Source organism: Rhinatrema bivittatum, chromosome 8, assembly GCF_901001135.1.
Source record: "Rhinatrema bivittatum chromosome 8, aRhiBiv1.1, whole genome shotgun sequence".
NCBI lineage: Eukaryota > Metazoa > Chordata > Amphibia > Gymnophiona > Rhinatrematidae > Rhinatrema > Rhinatrema bivittatum.
In genome coordinates this window covers 274,140,006-274,150,010 of record NC_042622.1, presented here as the reverse complement: position 1 = coordinate 274,150,010, position 10,005 = coordinate 274,140,006, and the positions used below count along the sequence as shown (strand labels likewise).

The 10,005-nt window shown below is 51.4% G+C and overlaps 1 protein-coding gene across 3 annotated transcripts in view; it reads left to right on the top strand.

Annotated features, from left to right (window-relative positions):
- The first annotated feature begins 6,641 nt into the window (after positions 1–6,641).
- The window catches only part of ADAMTS10 (ADAM metallopeptidase with thrombospondin type 1 motif 10), a 256,117-nt gene continuing 252,753 nt past the window's right edge, over positions 6,642–10,005 (top strand). For 2 of the 3 annotated variants that reach the window (XM_029610936.1, XM_029610935.1), the window contains exon 1: positions 6,643–6,779. The gene's annotated coding sequence lies outside the window, so the exon portion shown is untranslated. Of the gene's footprint in view, positions 6,780–10,005 lie in introns of all 3 variants that reach the window. The other variant, XM_029610937.1, reaches the window with a different exon arrangement.

Below are 10,005 nucleotides of genomic sequence, written 5' to 3'. Positions count from 1 at the left end.
ACACTTTCAACGTGTAGGAGCTCCTCTCTGAAAACCTGTGCAATCATGCACGCCTCTCCTTCCTAGTCACAGAGTGCACCCTGGAGTGTGGTAGCACGTACGGCATGGATAGGCGGTCCCTGCTTTGTGTAGTGCACACACTTTCAATGTGTAGGAGCTCCTCTCTGAAAACCTGTGCAATCATGCATGCCTCTTCTTCCTAGTCACAGAGTGCACCCTGGAGTGCGGTAGCACGTACGGCATGGATAGGCGGTCCCTGCTTTGTGTAGTTCACACACTTTCAATGTGTAGGAGCTCCTCTCTGAAAACCTGTGCAATCATGCATGCCTCTTCTTCCTAGTCACAGAGTGCACCCTGGAGTGTGGTAGCACGTACGGCGTGGATAGGTGGTCCCTGCTTTGTGTAGTGCACACACTTTCAACGTGTAGGAGCTCCTCTCTGAAAACCTGTGCAATCATGCATGCCTCTTCTTCCTAGTCACAGAGTGCACCCTGGAGTGTGGTAGCACGTACGGCGTGGATAGGCGGTCCCTGCTTTGTGTAGTACACACACTTTCAACGTGTAGGAGCTCCTCTCTGAAAACCTGTGCAATCATGCATGCCTCTTCTTCCTAGTCACAGAGTGCACCCTGGAGTGTGGTAGCACGTACGGCGTGGATAGGCGGGTCCCTGCTTTGTGTAGTACACACACTTTCAACGTGTAGGAGCTCCTCTCTGAAAACCTGTGCAATCATGCATGCCTCTTCTTCCTAGTCATAGAGTGCACCCTGGAGTGTGGTAGCACGTACGGCGTGGATAGGCGGGTCCCTGCTTTGTGTAGTGCACACACTTTCAACGTGTAGGAGCTCCTCTCTGAAAACCTGTGCAATCATGCATGCCTCTTCTTCCTAGTCACAGAGTGCACCCTGGAGTGTGGTAGCACGTACGGCGTGGATAGGCGGTCCCTGCTTTGTGTAGTACACACACTTTCAACGTGTAGGAGCTCCTCTCTGAAAACCTGTGCAATCATGCATGCCTCTTCTTCCTAGTCACAGAGTGCACCCTGGAGTGTGGTAGCACGTACGGCATGGATAGGCGGTCCCTGCTTTGTGTAGTGCACACACTTTCAACGTGTAGGAGCTCCTCTCTGAAAACCTGTGCAATCATGCATGCCTCTTCTTCCTAGTCACAGAGTGCACCCTGGAGTGTGGTAGCACGTACGGCATGGATAGGAGGTCCCTGCTTTGTGTAGTTCACACACTTTCAACGTGTAGGAGCTCCTCTCTGAAAACCTGTGCAATCATGCATGCCTCTTCTTCCTAGTCACAGAGTGCACCCTGGAGTGTGGTAGCACGTACGGCGTGGATAGGCGGTCCCTGCTTTGTGTAGTGCACACACTTTCAACGTGTAGGAGCTCCTCTCTGAAAACCTGTGCAATCATGCATGCCTCTTCTTCCTAGCCACAGAGTGCACCCTGGAGTGTCGTAGCACGTACGGCATGGATAGGCTGTCCCTGCTTTGTGCAGTACACACACTTTCAACGTGTAGGAGCTCCTCTCTGAAAACCTGTGCAATCATGCATGCCTCTTCTTCCTAGTCACAGAGTGCACCCTGGAGTGTGGTAGCACGTACGGCATGGATAGGCGGTCCCTGCTTTGTGCAGTACACACACTTTCAACGTGTAGGAGCTCCTCTCTGAAAACCTGTGCAATCATGCATGCCTCTTCTTCCTAGTCACAGAGTGCACCCTGGAGTGTGGTAGCACGTACGGCGTGGATAGGCGGTCCCTGCTTTGTGTAGTGCACACACTTTCAACGTGTAGGAGCTCCTCTCTGAAACCTGTGCAATCATGCACGCCTCTCCTTCCTAGTCACAGAGTGCACCCTGGAGTGTGGTAGCACGTACGGCATGGATAGGCGGTCCCTGCTTTGTGTAGTGCACACACTTTCAATGTGTAGGAGCTCCTCTCTGAAAACTTGTGCAATCATGCATGCCTCTTCTTCCTAGTCACAGAGTGCACCCTGGAGTGTGGTAGCACGTACGGCATGGATAGGCGGTCCCTGCTTTGTGTAGTGCACACACTTTCAACGTGTAGGAGCTCCTCTCTGAAAACCTGTGCAATCATGCACGCCTCTCCTTCCTAGTCACAGAGTGCACCCTGGAGTGTGGTAGCACGTACGGCATGGATAGGCGGTCCCTGCTTTGTGTAGTGCACACACTTTCAATGTGTAGGAGCTCCTCTCTGAAAACTTGTGCAATCATGCATGCCTCTTCTTCCTAGTCACAGAGTGCACCCTGGAGTGTGGTAGCACGTACGGCGTGGATAGGCGGTCCCTGCTTTGTGTAGTGCACACACTTTCAACGTGTAGGAGCTCCTCTCTGAAAACCTGTGCAATCATGCACGCCTCTCCTTCCTAGTCACAGAGTGCACCCTGGAGTGTGGTAGCACGTACGGCATGGATAGGCGGTCCCTGCTTTGTGTAGTGCACACACTTTCAATGTGTAGGAGCTCCTCTCTGAAAACCTGTGCAATCATGCATGCCTCTTCTTCCTAGTCACAGAGTGCACCCTGGAGTGCGGTAGCACGTACGGCATGGATAGGCGGTCCCTGCTTAGTGTAGTGCACACACTTTCAATGTGTAGGAGCTCCTCTCTGAAAACCTGTGCAATCATGCATGCCTCTTCTTCCTAGTCACAGAGTGCACCCTGGAGTGTGGTAGCACGTACGGCGTGGATAGGCGGTCCCTGCTTTGTGTAGTGCACACACTTTCAACGTGTAGGAGCTCCTCTCTGAAAACCTGTGCAATCATGCATGCCTCTTCTTCCTAGTCACAGAGTGCACCTGGAGTGTGGTAGCACGTACGGCGTGGATAGGCGGTCCCTGCTTTGTGTAGTACACACACTTTCAACGTGTAGGAGCTCCTCTCTGAAAACCTGTGCAATCATGCATGCCTCTTCTTCCTAGTCACAGAGTGCACCCTGGAGTGTGGTAGCACGTACGGCGTGGATAGGCGGGTCCCTGCTTTGTGTAGTACACACACTTTCAACGTGTAGGAGCTCCTCTCTGAAAACCTGTGCAATCATGCATGCCTCTTCTTCCTAGTCATAGAGTGCACCCTGGAGTGTGGTAGCACGTACGGCGTGGATAGGCGGTCCCTGCTTTGTGTAGTGCACACACTTTCAACGTGTAGGAGCTCCTCTCTGAAAACCTGTGCAATCATGCATGCCTCTTCTTCCTAGTCACAGAGTGCACCCTGGAGTGTGGTAGCACGTACGGCGTGGATAGGCGGTCCCTGCTTTGTGTAGTACACACACTTTCAACGTGTAGGAGCTCCTCTCTGAAAACCTGTGCAATCATGCATGCCTCTTCTTCCTAGTCACAGAGTGCACCCTGGAGTGTGGTAGCACGTACGGCATGGATAGGAGGTCCCTGCTTTGTGTAGTGCACACACTTTCAACGTGTAGGAGCTCCTCTCTGAAAACCTGTGCAATCATGCATGCCTCTTCTTCCTAGTCACAGAGTGCACCCTGGAGTGTGGTAGCACGTACGGCGTGGATAGGCGGTCCCTGCTTTGTGTAGTGCACACACTTTCAACGTGTAGGAGCTCCTCTCTGAAAACCTGTGCAATCATGCATGCCTCTTCTTCCTAGTCACAGAGTGCACCCTGGAGTGTGGTAGCACGTACGGCATGGATAGGCGGTCCCTGCTTTGTGTAGTGCACACACTTTCAATATGTAGGAGCTCCTCTCTGAAAACTTGTGCAATCATGCATGCCTCTTCTTCCTAGTCACAGAGTGCACCCTGGAGTGTGGTAGCACGTACGGCATGGATAGGCGGTCCCTGCTTTGTGTAGTGCACACACTTTCAACGTGTAGGAGCTCCTCTCTGAAAACCTGTGCAATCATGCACGCCTCTCCTTCCTAGTCACAGAGTGCACCCTGGAGTGTGGTAGCACGTACGGCGTGGATAGGCGGTCCCTGCTTTGTGTAGTGCACACACTTTCAATGTGTAGGAGCTCCTCTCTGAAAACTTGTGCAATCATGCATGCCTCTTCTTCCTAGTCACAGAGTGCACCCTGGAGTGTGGTAGCACGTACGGCGTGGATAGGCGGTCCCTGCTTTGTGTAGTGCACACACTTTCAACGTGTAGGAGCTCCTCTCTGAAAACCTGTGCAATCATGCACGCCTCTCCTTCCTAGTCACAGAGTGCACCCTGGAGTGTGGTAGCACGTACGGCATGGATAGGCGGTCCCTGCTTTGTGTAGTGCACACACTTTCAATGTGTAGGAGCTCCTCTCTGAAAACCTGTGCAATCATGCATGCCTCTTCTTCCTAGTCACAGAGTGCACCCTGGAGTGCGGTAGCACGTACGGCATGGATAGGCGGTCCCTGCTTTGTGTAGTGCACACACTTTCAATGTGTAGGAGCTCCTCTCTGAAAACCTGTGCAATCATGCATGCCTCTTCTTCCTAGTCACAGAGTGCACCCTGGAGTGTGGTAGCACGTACGGCGTGGATAGGCGGTCCCTGCTTTGTGTAGTGCACACACTTTCAACGTGTAGGAGCTCCTCTCTGAAAACCTGTGCAATCATGCACGCCTCTTCTTCCTAGTCACAGAGTGCACCCTGGAGTGCGGTAGCACGTACGGCATGGATAGGCGGTCCCTGCTTTGTGTAGTGCACACACTTTCAACGTGTAGGAGCTCCTCTCTGAAAACCTGTGCAATCATGCATGCCTCTTCTTCCTTGTCACAGAGTGCACCCTGGAGTGTGGTAGCACGTACGGCGTGGATAGGCGGTCCCTGCTTTGTGTAGTGCACACACTTTCAACGTGTAGGAGCTCCTCTCTGAAAACCTGTGCAATCATGCACGCCTCTTCTTCCTAGTCACAGAGTGCACCCTGGAGTGTGGTAGCACGTACGGCGTGGATAGGCGGGTCCCTGCTTTGTGTAGTGCACACACTTTCAACGTGTAGGAGCTCCTCTCTGAAAACCTGTGCAATCATGCACGCCTCTCCTTCCTAGTCACAGAGTGCACCCTGGAGTGTGGTAGCACGTACGGCGTGGATAGGCGGGTCCCTGCTTTGTGTAGTGCACACACTTTCAACGTGTAGGAGCTCCTCTCTGAAAACCTGTGCAATCATGCACGCCTCTCCTTCCTAGTCACAGAGTGCACCCTGGAGTGTGGTAGCACGTACGGCATGGATAGGCGGTCCCTGCTTTGTGTAGTGCACACACTTCACATAAGTGTCTCCTCATCTTCCTGTTTTTCAGCCCCCTCCTTTGAGTCCTTTCTGCCTCTGTCCTCTCACCAGGATGAGCGAGACGGGGGAAACGTGCGCTGAGCGTTGGATGTGACTCGTTCTGAGGACTGTAGAGGCACTGTGACAGCCAAGGTAACAGGATGAGCCAGCTGCCCTGCATCACACTGACTTCTCCCTTATCCCCTTCTCGTATACAGAGGGAGCTTGTCCATCATGACAGATTCAGTTCTATCTCTGGCCTCCTCTCTCCCTTTGTTTTAAAACGTGGAAGGTTGCATTTCATGTGAAAGGAAACATTACATGCAATGCATTGTTTTACTGATTAATATTGATAAACACATACACTGATGGGGCTTCCCTAGCTCTTCTTTTGGCTGTGAGTCTTCTCTACAGGCCACGCTGTCTGCTCAGTGGAGTTTGGTGCACCAGACAGCACTTTTCTTACTGTAGGTCTGCCTTGGGAAACACTGGAGTAGGCTCTGGCCTAGGCTTCCAACTTTTGGGGGGAGCTGGGAAGGGAATGCAAGGAGCAGCTTCTGTCACAGCAAAACAAGAAGTCTCACCCGCCACCCAAACTCACAGAATGAATGATCTGCGCTTTTAATCACTTTTGTCATCACCTCTTTGGAGCGCACAAATAAATTGCCAGCCACAGGAAGTTCTGCTGCTCAGGGAGGCTTTGTTTATTTGCTTTAAGTTTTAGGAGGGAGGGAGGTTAACCTGTGTTGCAGGGGACAGGGAGGGAGGTGAGGCTGGAGCAGATGGAGAGGAGCCACTTTGCTCTGTAACCAGGCAGCTGCAAACAACAGGAAAGGGAAGGGGGGTGAGGCTGGAATGGACCACAGAGCAGAGAAAGAAAACCAAAAATCCGTCTTTGTAGATCTGTGCTCGTCATTTCTGGTGGTTCAGTCTGTGCCTGGCGAGGACCTGCTTGTGTCAGGGAGGTGAGGATCTGTGGCAGCCGAGCTGGTTCTGCTTTCTCAGCGGGACATTCGTGCAAAGGGCGTCCTACACTGGTGCCTGGAAATCAGAGAAAATGGGCTTTCTGGTCATTTAAACTGCACCTAATAAGTCACCCTGCAGAGCCCCCAGGCCCTCGGGAGAGGCCGAGTGCCCGCGCATTTTTGGGACTTTTACTTGCAGCTTCTCCAAATAATAAAAGAGAGAGGGGGCGAATGGGAAGGGCTCTCTCTGCTGGTCCTGGCCAGCGCTCACCTGCTCTCAGCAAGCCCCAGACTTTCCAGTGCCTCTCACGCAATGAATGAGCTCTCCTTGTCCCCGGCGGCTCTGAGCAGAATAAGCACAAAAAAAAAAAACCGCAGAGGCAACAGCTTAATTCGCTTTAAAAGAAACCCCAAGCCCGGCCTTCTGCACTGCTGATGTCACGAGCGGGGCCGGAGGGCTGGGTTTTTGGGGAACTGCAAAAGAAAGAAAGCCTGGGAATGCGAGGACGGGGCCGCGCGCGCGCTCGCTCTGTTCCGGATTCTGGGAGCCCGAGGGGCAGCGCTTTCCCGCCCTGCGCCCCCCTCACACGGGAAAGGTAAAGCCGCTTCGTTCGTTTGTTTCTTAAAACTGCAGGAATGCATCTCTGCGCGCTTAAATAGAAGTCAGGCAGTCCCGGTGTGTATAGATATATTATATAGATATATAATGTGTGACTCCTTTTTATTGCACTAATGTAAGGCAGTGCTCACCACATAGGGGTGTGTGTGTGTAAGTAAATATATATATATAATAAAGGTGAGACAGCGTGCACAATATATAGGAGATGATAGTTTGCATTCACATGAAGTAACGCAGCTGAAAGGAATAACGAGGAGCAGGAGGTGGATTCTGCCTTCCTGGGATCCCGGGCACTTCCAAGGCAGCGCGGACTGAGCTGGACTTTGCAGAAACAAAACCTGTATTTCTTTGTAGGGAGCATCTATTTGCACTCATTTCCACCCCCAGTGGAGACTTCTGAAAGCTGTAAAAAAAAAATAAAAAAAAAATTGTGGGAAGCTTTCTGCCATAAACTCTTACTATATTCTGTATTGACTTGTGCTATCAAGCATGCCAAGGTAATACTATCTTGTAAAACAGTTATTTGTATGTAGGCAGTCACTCAGTTACGCTGTTATAATGTACCATGTCCTTATAAGGCCAGCCTTAGACATCTTGTTATATGTAAACCAATGTGATATGTCAAATCGAATGTCGGTACAGAAAAATAAATAAAAATAATAGCCTGAGCCCTACAAAACAGCTTCAAAGAGGGGAAATAGTGTTTTGTTTTTTAAACTTTAAAAGTGCTATCTCCTGGCCTGCGTACCTGCATCCTTCTTAACTATCCCCGCACCCCCTTTCTCCATGACCGGGAGTGGAGGAGTCGGTCAGAGCAGCAGGCTGTGAACCAGAGAAACGAGGGTTCAAATCCCCCCCCCCCCCCCCCCCCCACTGCCACTCCTTGCTAAGTCACTTTATCCTCCTTTGCCTCGGACACAAACTTACGGGGTCGTTCTTTATTCCGCGATGCGCCGGTACGGCGTGCGGCATTATTATTACACTAGGGAAAGGGGAGGAGTGTGGGCAGGGTTCAGGCAGAGTTTCACGTTATCGCCGTCAGTGCTGCGGGAAATAACTACACCTTTTCCCCGTGGCGCTTATGGGGGTGATAGTGGTGCGGCAGGCAAAACTGCACCGCTGCGATGTGGCCAGCTGCCCGCGGTCGCTCCCCCCTTCCCCCCCCCGTGCCTTTTTTTTTTTTTGCGCCTCAGAATGATGAATCTAGGGGTTAGATTGTAAGCCCCCTTGCCTCTAGTACAAATTTAGAATGTAATCTGCTTTGAAATGTAAATAATAATAATGGAAAAATAGCTGCAAGAGCTTAGAACTTCCCCTGGGGAGAGGGGGAAGAAAGAGAGCAATCTGCAGAGGTTAAGAGTATGGACATTGTTTAAAAATACCATCTTGGAAGCCCAGAGCAGACGTATTCCATGCATTAGGAAAAGTGGAAGGAAAGCTAAATGATTACAGCATGAGAAAGAGGCAATAATAGCTAAAAGCAGGAGCAGCTCAAGGCAATCTGCTGCCTGAGGTGAAGGAAGAGATGGCGCTCCCCTCCCCTCTCACCCCCTGAGGCCTGGCACAGGTCAAATTACTGAGATGGCAAGGATGTGTCCCCCTTGGAGCCTGGCCCTTTCAATGATTTGAAATGCTGGGGAAGTAGGCAGGCAGGGATCAGAGTTCCCAGAGGCATGGCAGATATGAGTGTCGGTGATATTTCTAGTTCAGAGGACTGTAGCAGTGTCATGATCCGCTATGCTGGTGGGAGGAGCAATCAGATAGGAGTGTCAATCTGATGTATTCTGTAGGCAGACTTAGCAATCTGTTGATATAGACTGCCGGAGATAGTAGTAAGTGGATCCTTGGGCCGGGGGCAGATGACCACGCCCCCGGGGAAAGATCCCGAGAGGGACCACCAGCTAGGCTTAGAGTATGGAGACACACACACTAGTTCTTTTATTAAATAGGTCTTAAAACCACCAGAGGTGGCAGTAATGAGCTGAAGTGCCCGGCAGAGCTGAAGTCCCTCAGATACTGTAACAGCGATCCTTGGAAGGCTGAGCTATTGAGAAACTGTAGACAGTGAGTAGGCAGGGTATGCAGAGTTCATGAACAAAACTAGATGACAACACTCACATATTGGTCTCAGGGAGCTCAGGAGCAGGAAAGGATAGGCCCTCGAGGAGTGAATACCTGGTTCCAGGGAAAGCTCTGAGAGAGCGATGGTAACTCACAATGGTATAGATAATGATGACTTCCAAGCAGAAGAGAATCAGCAGATAGTCTGGAACGAGGGCCCTCGAGGAGTGAGTACCGGTTCCTGTCTGTAACCTGAAAGGCAAAGAGAGAGAGCGAGGCCCCTGAGGAGCGGGTACCTTTGGTAAGTCCGAGGAGGCAGAGTAGCTTAGGCAGGGAACCCAATCTGAACCTTAGCCCTTGCTAACTCAACTAGTAGCGATATCAGAGACCTTTAAATATCGGAAGCGGATGACGTCATCTCAGGGGGACACCCCTGAGGTTCGCGCCCTTGCTGGTACTTCACTCGGAGCACGCGTGCACACCCTAGGCTTCAGGCAACATGGTGGATCTGCAGCGTCGAGCCGGCCCGGGGATGCCGGAGAGAGACGACAGGGAGACGCCGCGGCAGCCAGTCGTCCTTCAGACCTGGAGGGAGTCGCCTCAGAGGTAAAGAGGGCAGAGTGAAGACGTCGGGCAGCAACGGTCGCAACAGTACCCCCCTTCAAAGGGCGATCTCCTCTTCGGGTACCAGGCTTAGGTTTTGAAGGATATGCGAGGTGGAACTGATGAAGCATTTCTTTATCCAAGATATTGATCTGAGGCTCCCAAGAGATTATGTCAGGGCTGAAACCCTCCCAAATCAGAAGGTATTCAAAAGTCTTGCCTCTTTTACGAACATCCAGAATCTCTTGATCTTAATCTCTAAGTCGACTTCTGCATTGATGACAGGTGGATCTTGAGTTCTGGAAGAAGTTTGTTTGTAGATATCAGCAGCAATGGAATGAGCTGCTGTGGACGTCACTGAAGGATTCAGTGAAAGTGGCGGTGATAAGGAAAGTCCAGAAACCACTTCAATTGGTGATTCTCCAGTAGATGTTTCTGGATGAGAGTTGATGGCATCTCCAGCGGATGCAGACTGGCTGGTTGCCTAGAGTATCTTCCTCTGGTCAATTATGTGCTGTGGCTCATCAAACACATCTTCC